General features: G+C 32.9%; 1 protein-coding gene across 1 annotated transcript in view; it reads right to left on the reverse strand.

Moving 5' to 3' along the window:
* Positions 1 to 16,391, reverse strand: part of LOC117176901 — a 112,411-nt gene that overhangs the window by 20,231 nt on the left and 75,789 nt on the right. The gene's annotated exons all lie outside the window — the stretch shown is intronic.

Consider the following 16,391-nt stretch of genomic DNA (forward strand, 5'->3'; position numbering starts at 1 on the left):
CACTACACAAGTAAACATGGACACATAATTATATCCAATGATAACCCGCGGCCGCATTCAATTTTATTAGAAGCACACGAATTTGTCTGGGCGTTTGGCCAGGGGAGAGGAAATTATAGTTTTTCTGACTGTCATGTTTGAATCTAGACTATTGATGATAATCACAAAATATATATTTACAATTTTTATATACTTGCAGCGTTTGACCATGGAGTTGTCTAATTAATAAGGTTTTATTTTTAATTATTCGAGTTTTAACAATTTTAAGTAAAAATTGTTCAATTTCATACGCTTTTTAAAATTGTTCGTAAGGTCGTTAAAAATGAAAAATGTTCGAATAAACTCTACAAAATTCAACAATTTTAAATTAAACGTTACATAATACGTTTTTAAATAAGCAATTTTTTATTAGGCATAGAAGATAAAATGATTTCAAATTCACCAATTTTAAACACTGAAAACCTCAAACTCAAAATTTCAAAGCTATAAAATTTGATGTGCTTGAAAGTGTACAATTTTAAATTAGAACATTATATGATACATGTACAAATGGCGAAGTCACTTAAATCTTAATCAATCATAAATGTTATTTTGACAGGTATTCTATATAATACACACAGAATGAAGTTTTGTTTTAAGAAAAAGAGGGTCTCATTTGAAGTTAAAGAAAAAATTATCATATTTTAAGACAAAAAACGCCTAAATCTATTCGTAAGCCAAATGTAGACTTAATTTAAGATATAACCAAATTAATCTGTAAAAAACAATAATTTTCTTCTGCGAATAAACAAATTTCTCAATCAAAAAAAGCTCTGGTTAAATTAACTGAAAGTCGGCGTTTCAAAAGAATACGAACGTGATTATTGCGAAAACGAAATTGTCGCCAAATATAAAATATATTCTAAAAAAAACGGTGACAAAAGATAAGGTTAATTCATGTAATTATAAAAATACAAGAAGTTTAAAGCTTCAAAATGAAATTTATAATGTCATTTTTTGCTACCAATTTATTTTTCTTTTGCTTCTTTCAATTGAAAATTAGAATTTAATTCACTGTCTATAAAGTTGAGGAAACATACGCTTTGAGCAAAAAACAAAATATCCCTTGCATTTTCTCTGAACTGGATGACTTCTTTTAATCAAACTTTTCATGCCTCAACTAACATTTAACTCGAATTTCAGTTGACTCATTAGCCAGATTTTTTTATTCCGATTTTTCCCAATTTAAAAAAATTCCCCGACATTTCTCGGTTCTACACGTCTACGATTTTTCCCCTTCCAGTGACCATGCTGATACTATACTTATAAAGTAGTTTAGAAATAACATAGCTACCCGTGTAGGAATCCAATCAGGAACCTGACCGGGTCCCAGCCGGATAGCCCGGCTTTAAGCCGGGCGCTGGTCGGGGAAACCGGCTGGGATCCGGCTAAAAACGTCAAGATAAACTGGTCGGATCCCGGCTTCAATACCGGCCGGGTAATCCGGCCAAAAAGCGGTTAGGAAATGTTGCTTCAGGCGAGAAATTGGTAACTTGTTTTGTCTTTTAAGGCTCATCGTAAAGATTACGGTGAACTTTAAAAGTCAAATCAAGTGAACCAATTCTAGCAAGAAAATTGGCGTAGAATTTTATTCCCTGATGATAGAATCTCATAGCAATTTGGAAGCCACGTGGTGATTTAAGGTTAGGAAGGAAGAAAGTACAAACTGTATACACGACTATATTTTAATTAAAAATAATAATTATTCGCGCACTAAGTGGGGGTTTCAAACTAATTAGTGAAATAAGGTTCATTTAAACCACGAGTCTCGATTTTATGTCGAACTTCGGAGAGACGACGCGACGTGAGTGCAAGGAGCATCCTCGTTCCAGGTGCGAAACTGAAAATTACTTCAGGCGCTATATATGGCGGTAAATTTAAAATTGTGCATGCCAAACATTGTCTGAGTACAGAGAAGTTTATAAAAATGGTATCATTTATGTTGTAGCACATAGCAGAATCGATAACAGTTTGAATTAATATGTTAAATTATTCGAAAAAATTTAATGTGCTTTTTAAGAATTTGAAAAAGCTCATTTTTATTTCACTGATCTAATCAATCTTTAAATTATAATTTTTAAATAATAATTCATCTAGCATCCATAATTACGTCTTTGATAATATCACGGCTCTTAAAAAATGTGTAATTTCTACAAAAACATTAACCTGACCAGTGCCCGGTCGGCCCCGGAATACGTGATTCGAGAAAAATGTAGCCCGACCGGCTCCCGCCCGGTTCCTGTCCATTAAACACAGCCAGGGGTAGCCCTGCCGGGATGCGACCGGAAACCTTGTTGTATTAGGGCCAACCGGGGAAATTTGTACACGGGTAGCAGTAGATTAGTAAAGTTTATGAAACAACATAATCATGAGATGACAGCTTTATTGAACACTAGATTCACGAAGCTTATGAAATCTCGATGAAGGAAGATTATCCCTACAATTTAATCGAATCTTTATAATACAGGAAGGTCGTAATCACCATGAAAACTCCTTTCTCGACAATATCACTTGATTAATTAATGCCCAGTCTCTCGTTTATCGCAAAAGCCTTTACGACCTTCTGATACGTGGGTGTAGCGTATTATAACGACTTTCCCTATATACTATACTTAAGGCAAAACATCTACCTATATATATATATATATATATATCTTTAACAGAATAAGTTGGATTTAGAGCTTGAAGTCTCCAATCTGCATCATCAAATTCTACATTCTACATACGATTGTAGAATCTAGAATCCAGAATATCATAGAATCTAGCACATCTAGTACATGGATAGAGAGGATTTTCCACCCACTAATCACACATATACCCTACATCTATGTATGCTAATGAATCCGTGAAATAAGTTAACCACAGTATTGGTGAGATGCTTGTTGCTTGCCTTTCCCATGCAAGAAGGGTCAAACCAAGGGGTCTCCCGGAAGCCGTTTGCGGTACGTAGACGAAGAAATTTATGAGCGTGCAGATAAATACGCGGGATCCTTTGAGCGAAATCGACTGGGATTAGAAAAGTAAGCATGGAAGTAAATAAATAAAATAAGTAAAGTAAGCAAGGTGGCAGTAAGTAAGACCGTAGTTAACGATCCTAGGCGACGAGGAGGACACGAAGTGCAAGAGCGGTCGGCACTTTCTCACGAGTGCGAATAAAGAAAGCATTTATGTTAGTGGTGGGGAAGTCCTCGGATGAGCGACGCGCTTCCATCTACCGCATCGCACCAGGCGAGAAAAGGGATTAAAGAGTCGATAAAGAAGCGGAGGAAGTCGGGAAATTAGAAGATGAGGCGACGAAGGACGAAGGATAATGGCCTAACAGGACGCGCATACCTTTGACGCTTTGACTACGATCGTGATTCGCCAAGCATGATTCCGAATCTCCTAGGAGCTAAATGTCATTTACGACCGTTTTTTACCAGCTGATTTACATAAAGGAGCAAAGATCACCGCATTGATCACCATAATTCGCCAAGCAGCTACAACTGTAAAGAGGCAGACTGCTTTTTAAATATAGACTCCTGCAACTGAAATTTTAAGTCTTTGCATGCGGCCTATAACAATGAGGCAAGGGACATTTTCCGAAAATAGCTGTATTTGCTTAAAAATTCTTTAAAAGTTAAAGACGCGTCCCAGCTAACCGTTTAGCTGGATTTCGTCTTCCAAGAAAATACAGCTGTTTCATCTAGATTTCTAGCTATTTTAGCTACATATGCCATCTAGAAATTATCTAGGTAAATTAGCTAGATGACTTCTATATGAAAAATTTAGCTAAAATAGCTAGAAATCTAAGTGACGCAGCTATATTTTCTTGGAAGACGAAATCCAGTTAAACCATTTTTTTCAGCGAAAGATCGAAAATTTGGACGATTACATAAACAAAATCGAAAAAAGTAACATTCAATTTGAATCAAAATGTCTCCTTATAGTCCTGCAAACACTGACTCCTTTGGCTAGTTAGTCGACGATCCGGGTGCACCAGGTCGCGCCTTAGGTAGCTTAGTACGTGTTCCCCGAGAACTTATTCAAAATTTAGATTGTTCCAACAGCCAAAATTACTCAAAATTGTGAGTCGACGATCCGGATGCACCAAATAAAGCATCAGGTAATATAATACGACTTCTACGAGAACTGTTTTAAAATTTAAATTTTGTGAATAAAGAAAACAATTCCAAATGGTGAGTCGGTGACCCGGGTGAACCAGGTCGAACCTCAGGTAGTTTAGCACGTATTCTGCGAGGACTTTTTGAAAATATAGATTATCCCAATAGCCAAAAGTAATAAAAATTAGAGTCGACCTGGGGCACAGCCTGATGCACCCGGGTCATCAATTAACCATTTGAATTTTCTTTCATTATTCACAAACTTTAAATTTTTGCAAGTTTTCCTAGAATACGTACCATACTACATGGTGCTCGATCTAATGTACCCGGATCGTCGACTCTCAATTTTTAGTAATTTTGGCTGTTGGAACAATCTAAATTTTGAAAGAGTTCTCGTTAAATACGTGCTAAGAACCTGGGGCGCGACTTGGTGCACGCGGATGGTCGACACACAATTTCTAGTAATTTTGGCTGTTGGAACTATCTTAATTTTGAACAATTTCTTGTAGAATACGCGCTAAGCTACCTAAGGCGCGACCTGGTGCATCCGGGTCATGGACTCACCATTTCGAATTGTTTTAATCATTCAAAAAATATAAATTTAAAAAAAGTTCTCGTAGAATACGTGCTAAACTACCTGGTGTGCGACACAGTGCATCCAGGTAGTGAACTTGCCATTTAGAGACATGTCGTCTATTGGCAAACCTAAGATTTTCATTTTTAATGCAAGCTCATTTTCTCTGACACTCATGTGTTCTTAAGAATATTAATTTGTGGTTAGCGCGTCCTAAGCATGGGAAACGGACAGGAGCAAGGCTTGCGCCATGCTACTATTCAGCCGTGACCCATGCTTTAGCCAGATATTTCCAAGTGTCTTGCAATGCTTGAGCCATGTGAACTTTTTTCACGCGGGTGCATGGTAGTAAAAATAAAAAATGTAAGTTTCCGGTCAAATCATGCAATTTGTGAAAAAATGTTATCAAGAGAAAAATGTTCATCGCAAAAAGATCTATACATTTTAAAATTAAAATTACTTCTTGAAAAAAAGATCATACTCCATCTTCACTCCATTGGGAAACGAACCACAAAACTTCTGATTTCCGGTCAGGTGCTTTTCCAATTAAGCTATTAGAGGGATCACAATAAGAAATCTTAATTCAAGAATATAACGCCAATTTTTAGCTAGGTTTTAAAGGTACAAGTAATTATTTAAAATTTTTTTATTTATCTGCTATATCATCTTATTAAGACGTTAAGCATTTTCTGTTATTGAAGATTCTTAACTTGATCGATATTGTGTAGATTTTCTGCCTTCATGGTTTGGAGGGTTGATCTACTGTCGGTGAAGTACAATGTCTGATGATATAGCAGATAAATTAAAAAATTTTAAATAATTACTTGTACCATTAACACCTAGCTAAAAATTGGCGTTATTTTCTTGAATTAAGAGTTCTTATTCTGATCCTTCTAATAGCTTAATTGGAAAAGCAACTGACCGGAAATAAGAAGTTTTGTGGTTCGTTTCCCAATGGAGTGAAGATAGAGTAGGATCTTTTTTTCAAGAAATAATTTTAATTTAAAAATATTATTTTCCATCTAGTCTTATTAAGACGTTAAGCATTTTCTGTCATTGAAGATTCTTAACTTGATCGATATTGTGTAGATTTTCTGCCTTCATGGTTTGGGGGGTTGATCTACTGTCGGTAAGGTACAATCTCTGATTGATATAGCAGATAAATTAAAAAATTTTTTAATCTATACATTTTGATCAAACCATCTTTTGATAAGACACATAGTTTTTGTTTGAATGGTGAAAAATGTCATTAGAAATACAAAATTATATTTTTTGGCCAAACTATGAAACGATACGTTTTCCTAAATTTGTTATAGAATTTTTCATCTGAAAGAACAAAAAAAAATATTTTGTATGATTCCATCAGATTTCAAGGAATTACATTAGGGGTCATTCACAGAATACGAGATACGTTCAGGGGGGGAGGGGTGTCCGAAGTATCATTCCCCATGTTAAGACCAATGGAAAGGTATCACACAGGTGGGAGAGGGTCTGAAATTGCTGAAAAATGTATCACGTATTTTGTGAATGGACCCTTATATTATAAGTAGATTTGTAGAATTCTTACAGATTGTATGGGATTTCAACAGAGTTTTAATTCAATTATTTTTTAAATGATAATATTTAATTATAAAAATAAAAGTCTCCGCACAGTCTACTAATATTTTTAAAGTTTACCGTTTATTAAAGATTGCAAATGATTTTCAATTAATGTAAGAAATTGCAAGAAAGTTTCCTATTAACTTTCGTGAAATGCTTTGTGTTTAAAAGAATTAAATAAAGCCCAAAATTGCAAGAGAATACTAACAATATCTAAAGAATCTGTATATTAAAAGCACATCCAACGTTTAATTTAAAAACATCTTCTTTGTACAAAGAAACGAATCGATGTTTGATCGGATAATATCTTCTGCTTTGTGTATGGATTTGAAAATTCAAATATTAGAAAATAAAAAAAAAATCCTATGGGCCACAAAACTGAAATTTTGGTAGGTACAGTTTTTCCTAGTGAATAATATTAGAAAATTATAAATTAAAAAAAAATTATAGATCTTGTATACAACAAGAAATTTATTTTTGTGTAGTAACAAATTAATAACATGTTTCTTCAACTCAAACTGAAAAAATATAAAGCACACGTTTAAATTTTTTACCAAGAAAATGCCAAAACAAAATATTTTTTCGGCTCAGTCCAATAAACAATCCTCATTTCAAATTTTATTGAAATTAATGTAGTTTTTAGTTTTGGGCCGCTACTCCTGTACGCAATAAGTAAAACAATCAAATATAATAAGATAGCGAAAAATAAATCCAGATAAACTCTTTAATAGTCCTTCCTTCTATAGCCCTTTCGAGATTTGATGCCGCGCCGCAGGTGGGTGCATCAGGAGCTGCGCGGAGTGCACATGGAATAAAAGCGAACATTTTTGGAAGTACATTGGGATTCAAACCCATTCCAGCATTCTAACATGTCAGCCACACTTCTTTCCGATGTTCAAGTTTTAAGGAAACTTAATAATTACAGTATTGAAGATTTTTGTAAATACTTTTATAAATTTTTAATGTCACAGGCTCTCTTTGAACGTAAATAATTAAAATTTGCAAATATCGATGTCATCAAATTTTATGATAATTATTGAAATGTTGGTATTTTAAAGAAATGTTAAATCTTATTCTTTTGAATTTGAACTTTCTAAAGGGAAATAAAGACAATAAGCGCTTCTTAGCTTGTTGATTTAATATTAGGAAGATTTGGAATTGGTATGCCTTAAAATTAAGTAAGTTTAGAAAAACAACCAAAACTTCTAAAATAAAAACTACACTGCTTTCCATTAAAGAAGTTTTAAAAAGTCGTAATAATTCTATTTAAATCATATACAACTGGAATATTACATCTAGCTTCAAAATAAACACTATTCATGAAAAATTCAGTTTTCTGTAATCAAAAATGATGTATTTTGCCTGAGGTTTAATTTATAAAATCTGGTAATCAATTTTCCAACACCTAAATTGTAGTAGTTCTTAACAAAGAGAGAATTCCCTTGAAGATTGGTGTTTCCAAACAATTTAAAAATCCTTTAAAAACTTAAATAAATCTGCAATACAATAATCGTATCCAATTTTTATCAATCATTTTTTGTTTTAATTTATATAAAAATGTAAAACATTTGCTTTAAAACCAGTAGCTGTAACATTAAAAACAAACAGATAACCTAGAAGATAAAACGCCTAACATATAAGAAACACAAAGATAACGCGTGGGAGATAATAGCGAGGGATAAGTCGTAAACTAAAGAAACTAAGATGTGCGTAGGAATGCTGGGAAAAATTTTAATCTGCATAAGATTTAGTTTCCTTTCACTTGGTGCAAGAATTTCAGAACTTCTCATATGTATAATTGTACCAATGCCAGTTCGATAGTCTTGTGTTATAGGTATAACCTATATTTTACATATCAAATGAAACAACACATCCTTGTTGTGAATGTTATAAAAAAATAACAGCAAAGACAAATTTATATTTTTATTATTCCAATTCATAGGGTGTAAAGTAGACTTTGATAGCATAAATAAACCACCTGGTTGCTTTCCGGTTTCGTTCCATTTCTGCTATCAAATTATTTCGTGCTGCAGGTGCTTCGGAATACGGATCAATTGCGAAGTCACGAAAGAAGCGTGTGATCTCGTTTTTCAATCAGAGAGCACATTAGCTTCTCAGGGCTTCAATTTACTGAATTCCATATGAGTTGCAATAGTTGTATAAAATACATAAAGAAATTTGTTTTTATAATAATATATAAGTTTTCTAGTTACACAGAAAAACGCTGGTGTTAAATTTGTTGCAGCTCAAATTTCATCGGTCTCCAAATGAGCATTTGAAACAATTTTCAAGTCCCAAATATATTCCTCTGAACGTAGGTGCACATCTGGGCATTTAGGGAAAAGTATCATTTGGAGACTGAATTTTGGCTCAATGCCGAGAGTTGCGGAGTGCTGAACCGCACTGTCAGCCACCTGAATACCTGCCAAAGCAACTATTCGCATTGCGATATTAGACTAAATAATTTTTAATAAGGAAACTGATTGAAACAATATTTGCCTAATTTTCAACTTTCTTTCATTTAACAGTGTGTACTAGTCACTTAGAATAAAATGGTAACTTCCTAATGCAACTTCCAAATGTTAGGTTGGTCATGGCCGTCGATATTTAAACTAAAGCCGGGATGTGTAGAAAAAGTCATGACCGTCTGCATATACAATTAGTTATTTTCACTTCAACCACCAGCTGACTTCACTTTTTTGAATGCACAAAATCTAGAGGAAATCTCTTTAAACGAACAGGCATCAATTAAGATGCAGACGGTCACGACTTAGTTTTTACATCCCAGCTTTAGTGGTTTGAAAGTCATGTAGGTTTTGACTAACCTAAGATTTGGATATTATATCACGCCAAGTACAATTTCTATTCCAAGACACTAATAGTCACTGGTAAATGGGAGGAAATTATTATTATAACTTACCTGCTTATAAACATCTATTTCACCCAAATAAAGCCCGGAAAAATCATTTTGAAAGGTGACTGACAGTTTGTAGATGACACTTCACGTTGCTCTGGATGAGAGAAAACAGTGTCTAAATGATGCTTTTCCCCTAGATTCTTCGAATGAACCTGTGTGGCTCAAAATTTGTTGCATAGAACTTGAACACCGATTTCGGTGTACAATGGAGGATCGGCGATTTTCTGTGTATCATTTCTAACTATCAGTTGGTAAACCATTCATGTAGGCCTCATTCTATTAATTATGTTTTATATGCATATTAGGGCGACAATTTAAAAATAATTTTACAATAATAAGCTTACATTAATTTTTGAAGAGAGTTTCAAGTTTTACTTTACACCTATACCCAATGGAAGAAATAACAACGCCATATACAATGGGATGAAGAAATGAAAATTGCTTATGAACTGCACAAATATTCATAAAAGGATCTTTCTTTATGTATTTTTTTCAATTTAATAACTTACTTATAGTTTGGAAAGTCTGTTTCTTGTAATTATAAAAGCAGAGAGAACCTTTCTCAGAGAGTTTTATTGTATGCTGTGTATACCATAGATTGAATAGATATCTACATCTAGTGTGTATAAAGACATATTTCATTATAAATAGATTTTCACGGCTTTTCTTATAAGATACACAAAGAATTCGAACTGGTAACCAAACAATAGCCTTTCACTTCTACGCATGCGGATACGCCTTGCGACCCACGCTGAAATCAGAACACAAGCAAGGAAGCGATAGAACTAATGAATTTACAGAAATTATTACCTCCCCCTCATTAAATGATATATGTTCTTTAAGCTTGTCCACTGAGCTTTAAGTATTATCCAGATGATTTATTTCACGCATTTTTATCAGATATAGGTTATTACACTAACAAAGTTAATTGTTATGGGTTAATTGCGGAAATTAAAATCTATAAGAAGTAATGCGAGATATATGATTTGCAGAACTATATTATTCACATGAACTTTTATTATTATGTATGAGATATTTTTCGTAAAAAAATGTTTAATTTTGGGAATGGCAGATGAAGAATCAGCATGCATGAAGATTGTAGCAAACTGCGGAAGAAGGGGCGAAGATTTTGGATCTAAATTTCCATACAATGGCGGGAAAGGGGAGGGTGAACCGCCGAACCGTCAAGTTACAAGATATCCGGCCGATGAACGTATGATAAGAATTCTACGTCTCTTGGTTGAAAAATGGCGAAAGAACCGAGAAAGAACCTTCTACAACTGATTTAGACTTAAGTCGCAATATTCACCAACAGGAAGTACTTGTACAGTTATAAGGGATAACAAAACATACTGCAAATGGGGGGAAAAGAAGCAAATAAAAATAAAGTGAAAAGGAACAAAGAAACCTCCGCAATCCATGATGTGTGTCCATTAATTACAAAGAAGAAATCACGAGGGGTTGACCACTCGACGTTTGAGTTTACGTACATACATCAGATTCCAAGATTTTCAATATTTTATAATGATTTTAAAGATTTTAAAGATTTCACAAAAGCTTGTATACCATTTCAAATCAGCCAAAATTTCAGAAAAATTCTAGGTCACGGTGTTAGAATTTATTTCATTTTTTATATACCCTTCTAGGGTGAAAATAAAGGGACACGTATTTCACATTAGGATTTCTTTTCCTTATTGTTCAAGGAAATTCTTTCTCATTCAACTGATCACAACAAAAATAATAAAAAATTTCGAGAAATAACAAAGTGGCGGCTGTTTCTCTAAAATTCTGGAAAGTGGATTTCGTCAAAAATCCTAGTTAAAAATATTTCACATATTTCACAGTGGGATTTGCTTTTTTTATATTGTAAGTGGAAATTCTTGCAGTTTCAACTGATTCCAACAAACATAATTTTTTTTTGATAAATGACAAAATGGCGCCTGTTTTTCTAAAATTCTTGAGAGAGGATTCTTTAAAAAATTGCAGTTTAAAATATTTCTCTTTCTGTTTCAAAATAGATGGAAATATTGACTAATATATATCCTGAGTTTCGGTCTTAGTAAACTGCTGCTTTATATTCAAAAAATATTTTTTTGATTTTGTTGACTTACGAGTTTATACATCTAGGAAAGATCGACAAAAAATACTTTTTGTTATTTTTTTATATCTTGTATCGTTTATGAGAAAGAATCAAACATTATATTTAAAAAATCTCACGACCTCAAAAATTATTTGCCCGCATAAAGCTGATAGGATGCCTTTTTATTTCGCTTTATATATTAACAGAAACATTTTTAAAAATGTTGAAAAAATTGGGCTTTTTCTGAAAATGTTTTGTTTTCTGTTTTCAAAATTCGATTTAAAAAATTAAGAATATTTTCTGGGAAGTCCCACTTTTTTCTTATATATTTTTACAGTTTCTGATACGCATCCTATCAGTTTTATAGTGGATTAACGATTTTTGAAGTAGGGACTTTTATTTCTCGTAAACGATGCAAGTTTGTTGTTTTCAAGAAAAAAAATGAAAATTCGATTGATCAAAAATATATTTTTTTATGTGAAGGAGTAGTTCACCGCGAATAAAACTACATGTTCCATCTAATAAATAAAAATTGGTAACTGGTTTATTTATTTTTTTAAGAGGGAAAATCCACTTTCAAGGCTTTTAGAAAAACAGCTAACATTTTTGACATTCTTTCATTTTTGTAAGGTCATTTGAAAGAGCAGTAACTTCCTCGTCAAATAAAGAAAATGTCGAATACCTACGCTCGTAATGAAAATAATGCATTTGGAAGAAAAATTCTATCAATTTTTGAGAATTTGCAGGTAATCTTCCAATGAACATAACAGATAAAAACAAAAAAATTGGATAAAACTGGGAAATACGTGTTTCTTTATTTTCATCACAGAATAATATATCGAATTACCCAACCATTCTGCCATCCTAAGCTGGATATCTATGCATGATTTAAAATGGAATTTCTTTTTTTGTTCGTCCTTAAATCAACTCCAGGCAAATTTCGACCAATCGCTTTGGCTTCATGCTTGTTCAAGGTGAATTAGTTTCTAACAGGAAATATTTCCTCTATTTCAATTGAACTTTCTTTGTCTATTTCTTTAAACATTTTCCATCTTTTCTCTTCCTTTTTTTCTTCTGCTTTCAGCCTTCAAGAAAAACATTGTGAGGTGCATACGTTCCTCAAGGATTTTTATCTTTTTACGTGTCATTTCCTGCGCATAAGTACACCCTAGGTATAGTAGAAGGCAAAAGCAGGCAGATCCTGATTTAAGGGAATATTTTTTTGAAGGGCACTGAAATTTTCAGATTCCCGCAGAAATACTCTACGTGGAGTGCCGGATGGCGTTCTGCTTGGTCGCTCAGCCTGAACCATCGTCCACTGTCAGAAACTCAGAAATACCATGATGACGTCAGTCGCTACGCTCACAGCCTAAATTATTCAGTGTTCCTTTCTTTTTCGCCTAAATCACGAAAAACTCAGGGTAAATCTGATTCAGATCCAAGTGTCGCAATTTTTCTGGCGAGAAAAAAAACAAGAAAGATCATCTCTTACTCAAAACTATTCGCGATATTGAATGAACTGCCTGAATTGAATCCGAATGTGTTATTGCAGAATGAAATAAAGGAAAGGCAAAAATGAATAAATTATCCCTCGCACCACCCATATTATCATAAACATGATGTAAGAAAGGAAATCTTATGAAATCGGTAATAATGAAAGATTATTTATTACTTCTCTTCGAAAAATCGTTTAAAAAAGCCTCTATTGGGGAAGTTACCAGTAAAGGAAACCATTAGAGATACCAGAGTAAAAATCGACCTGAAAATCTTTTTTATTGTAGCTAGATTCTACACTGAAAACAAGGCAAAATTACTTTTGCTTTTTCTATGGAATTTTTTTTGCAGTTAATTCACCCTATAACGCTCGGCCTGCTTTTACAAGATGAAAGAGTAAAGAAAAATGAATGAAAGTAAGGTTGCCTAACTTTGCACATTATCTATACTCTAAATAGTCTAAATGCTTAGCCATTTAGGAGCAACAAGTTTTCTCACGGGAGAGAACCCATAAAGCATATATTTAAAAAAAAAAACCTAAAAATGCTAGAACTTGTACATAAATTCAACACATCATGAGATTACATTTCATACACCTTTTTACAGACCTTGTATACAACATAATAAATTAATTCATGGCAATGAACCGTAAAATGATTGAGGGTGTTAATTACAAATTGTAATGAAGTGTTGACTTGGGCGGTGAATTAGAAAGCGTAAGAAACTTGAATTTCTTATCAGCGTATCACACCGAAACATACATGAAGTGCTCTAAATTTTATGGAATTTTCTAGTGGTTTTGCTATATTTACAATGTTATAAAAAGGGTGCGTGCCAATCAAATAGAACGAAGGGAACGGAATGTATGATCGTACATGCGACACAATGTTGAGGAAGTAATCGGTTACGGAAGAATTCGGTCTGCCGCCCAGGATGTCATTGTTATGAAACTAGCTGAACCCTGAATCCGTTCATGTTACTTGTATTCAACTATTAGATCAGTGCAAGTCACTCTACTTTGTTTAGGAATTTAAAATTACTGTTCCTCCTTTTTCAAAAAAAATTTCTTGAAGTATTTCCATATCTTACAAAACTAAAATTGTATCAAAATTAGAAAACAATTTTTTTTCCGACCCCTCTTAAAGACGCACCATTGCATGCACGCGAAGCAGGCAAAATGTAACCGCTACCTGCCCATTGGCGATAGCACATGCGCATCCCGCTGCCGAGCCGAAAATGAAACTTTACGCCCGCTACATACAAATTTACGTCCGATACACATAAACTGCACCATGCAAGTGAGAATAGGGAGAAAATGTTTTTCAGTTGTTTACACAGTTTTTCTTCTGCTAAATACGCTATTTCTTCCTTTCACATCCTCTATCTGCGTTAAATGCTTGTTTTAAAGGGGGGGGGGGTGAAAAGCACTAAGAATTTTATTTTTTGAATTTAACAACAGATTGCCATTTCTTATTTGTCTCTGTTTCCGTACCATATGTTTTCAAGTTTATAACTTCGCAGTTTCGCTCTATTAATGGTTCTGATGTTCATTAAAAATAAAAATCAGTTTTCTACGTAATTAGGTGTAGTTCAATAATGGCATAAGCTGTACGTAGAAGCAAAAATAAGAAATTAATTTCCTGAATTTACGATTCTTAGAAACTAATTAAAAATATCAAGTATTGAATAAAAATGTATAAATATTGTTATTATAATTTAGCTACAAAGAAAAATAATTAATTTTATATACAAAAAGTCGACGTAAAAAAATATGTCTTAGGTAGAAATGTGAAATGTAACAAAAAAAAACTTTTTCTATAATAAATCACTGAAGAGAGGGCCGATGTATGGAGCCAACACTTCTGATGGAAATATAAAATCTTCTTTATCATTTACGGACCCCAAAGCCACAAAACCAAAAAACTAATATTTTACTGAGGGTCGCGAAAAGCCACGAAAAACTAAAATAGATGAAAAAATCAAAAAACTTAGGAGATATTCAAAATTGCAAATTTTGGTCCTTTTTTTCTTAAAAATTCATAACTTTGGTGACTTTAATGACATTAAGGTTATTTTATATTAATTATTAGTAATAGGACACAATTTTGAACAAACATTTTGTTAACAAAAAGATTTCAAAAACTAATGTTTAAACTAATTTTCTAACAAAAAACCCACCTTTTATCTTCGATATTTTTTATATCGATAGCTTACAATGTCCTCTATAATTCCTGTAAATATCAAAATGGCATTTCTCTTAGTTTTCGAGAATTAATTTTTGAAATAAGCAAGACGTTTTTGAAACTTTTCGTTACAAAAATATTTTTTGCAAACTGTGTCCTATCAAGAATAAATTTTTAAAAAGTACACCCAAATATCATTAAAATCACCAAAGTTATAAAATTTGAAATCAAGGATGAAAGTTTAAGAACAAAAAGACAAACGTTTTCAATTTTGAATATTTCCAACGTTTTTTGATTTCTTCAAAAATTATTTTAGGGTATTTCTTTCAACACCTAAGAAGACGGATATTCGAATTTTCATCAAAATTACTAACAATGCTTACATTTTTCTGATGATTAGACATGAAATTGCTCAAAGTTAATATAGTCGACATTTCCAACTTGAATCAATTCAAGTAGGTATGTATAATCTTTTAAAAATTGAAAATGTTTGAGTCAATGCTAATTTGTATTAATTAAAATGCCAAGATTATGTAATTTCAAACTGAAAACCTGATGAATTTTTGAGACTGACATTTTTTTTATTCGCCCAGTATAAGACAGGGCACAACTCTTGATTTTACAGTCATGAAATTTCGAAAAAAAGGGTTTTTAATATTGTTTTTACAGTTTTGTTTAAAGGCTTTGTCTGATGAAATTTTAAAAGAGGGAATCGTTTCTCCAAACAAGAGGTGAAACTAATCTGGAGATTTAAAAATTATGATTGAAAAGTCAACGGTATAGCATGTTGTTTCATGACTTATTTCATATCATGCACCTACCAAAGTTTTGAATATAATATATGTAGGGGAAACCAGTAAGAGTTGGATATCAGTACACACCGAATAATTTAAAAAGTGACTGGATTTCAAAGCAAGTTTCGCAGTATATTTTTATGAGTATCAATACAACAAATGAGTTTTATAGTCATCCTTTTTACCAGTTGCTTGCTATTTTTTAATAGAAAAATGTAATTTTGACACGGCGAAGAAAATTTTGTCGGCAGATAGATTATCATTTTTTAAGGAATTAAATCGCTTTCACTATTCTTCACTCGTCCCTTCAATTCATCAAACTCTTGCCTTCACAACTGTCTAATGTATAATTCCATTAATTTTCATTGAACATTTATTTTACGCGTTTTTATGAGACGTGTCATTCGGTGTGAGGTGAATTAATTGTTGAGAGATTAAGCTTGGATATCAGTCATAGTTTTTCTTTTAGGTTGCGAGCAAAAACAAATATAAGTGATACCAGGCCAACAACTTTTACCAGGTGTATACATATGAAACCGGTATTGCCATCTAGCGGCCAGTAGGCACACTTGTAGGCACTGTCGGAACTTACCATTTGTGCTAATTGG

This window comes from Belonocnema kinseyi, chromosome 7 (assembly GCF_010883055.1).
Source record: "Belonocnema kinseyi isolate 2016_QV_RU_SX_M_011 chromosome 7, B_treatae_v1, whole genome shotgun sequence".
Lineage (NCBI taxonomy): Eukaryota > Metazoa > Arthropoda > Insecta > Hymenoptera > Cynipidae > Belonocnema > Belonocnema kinseyi.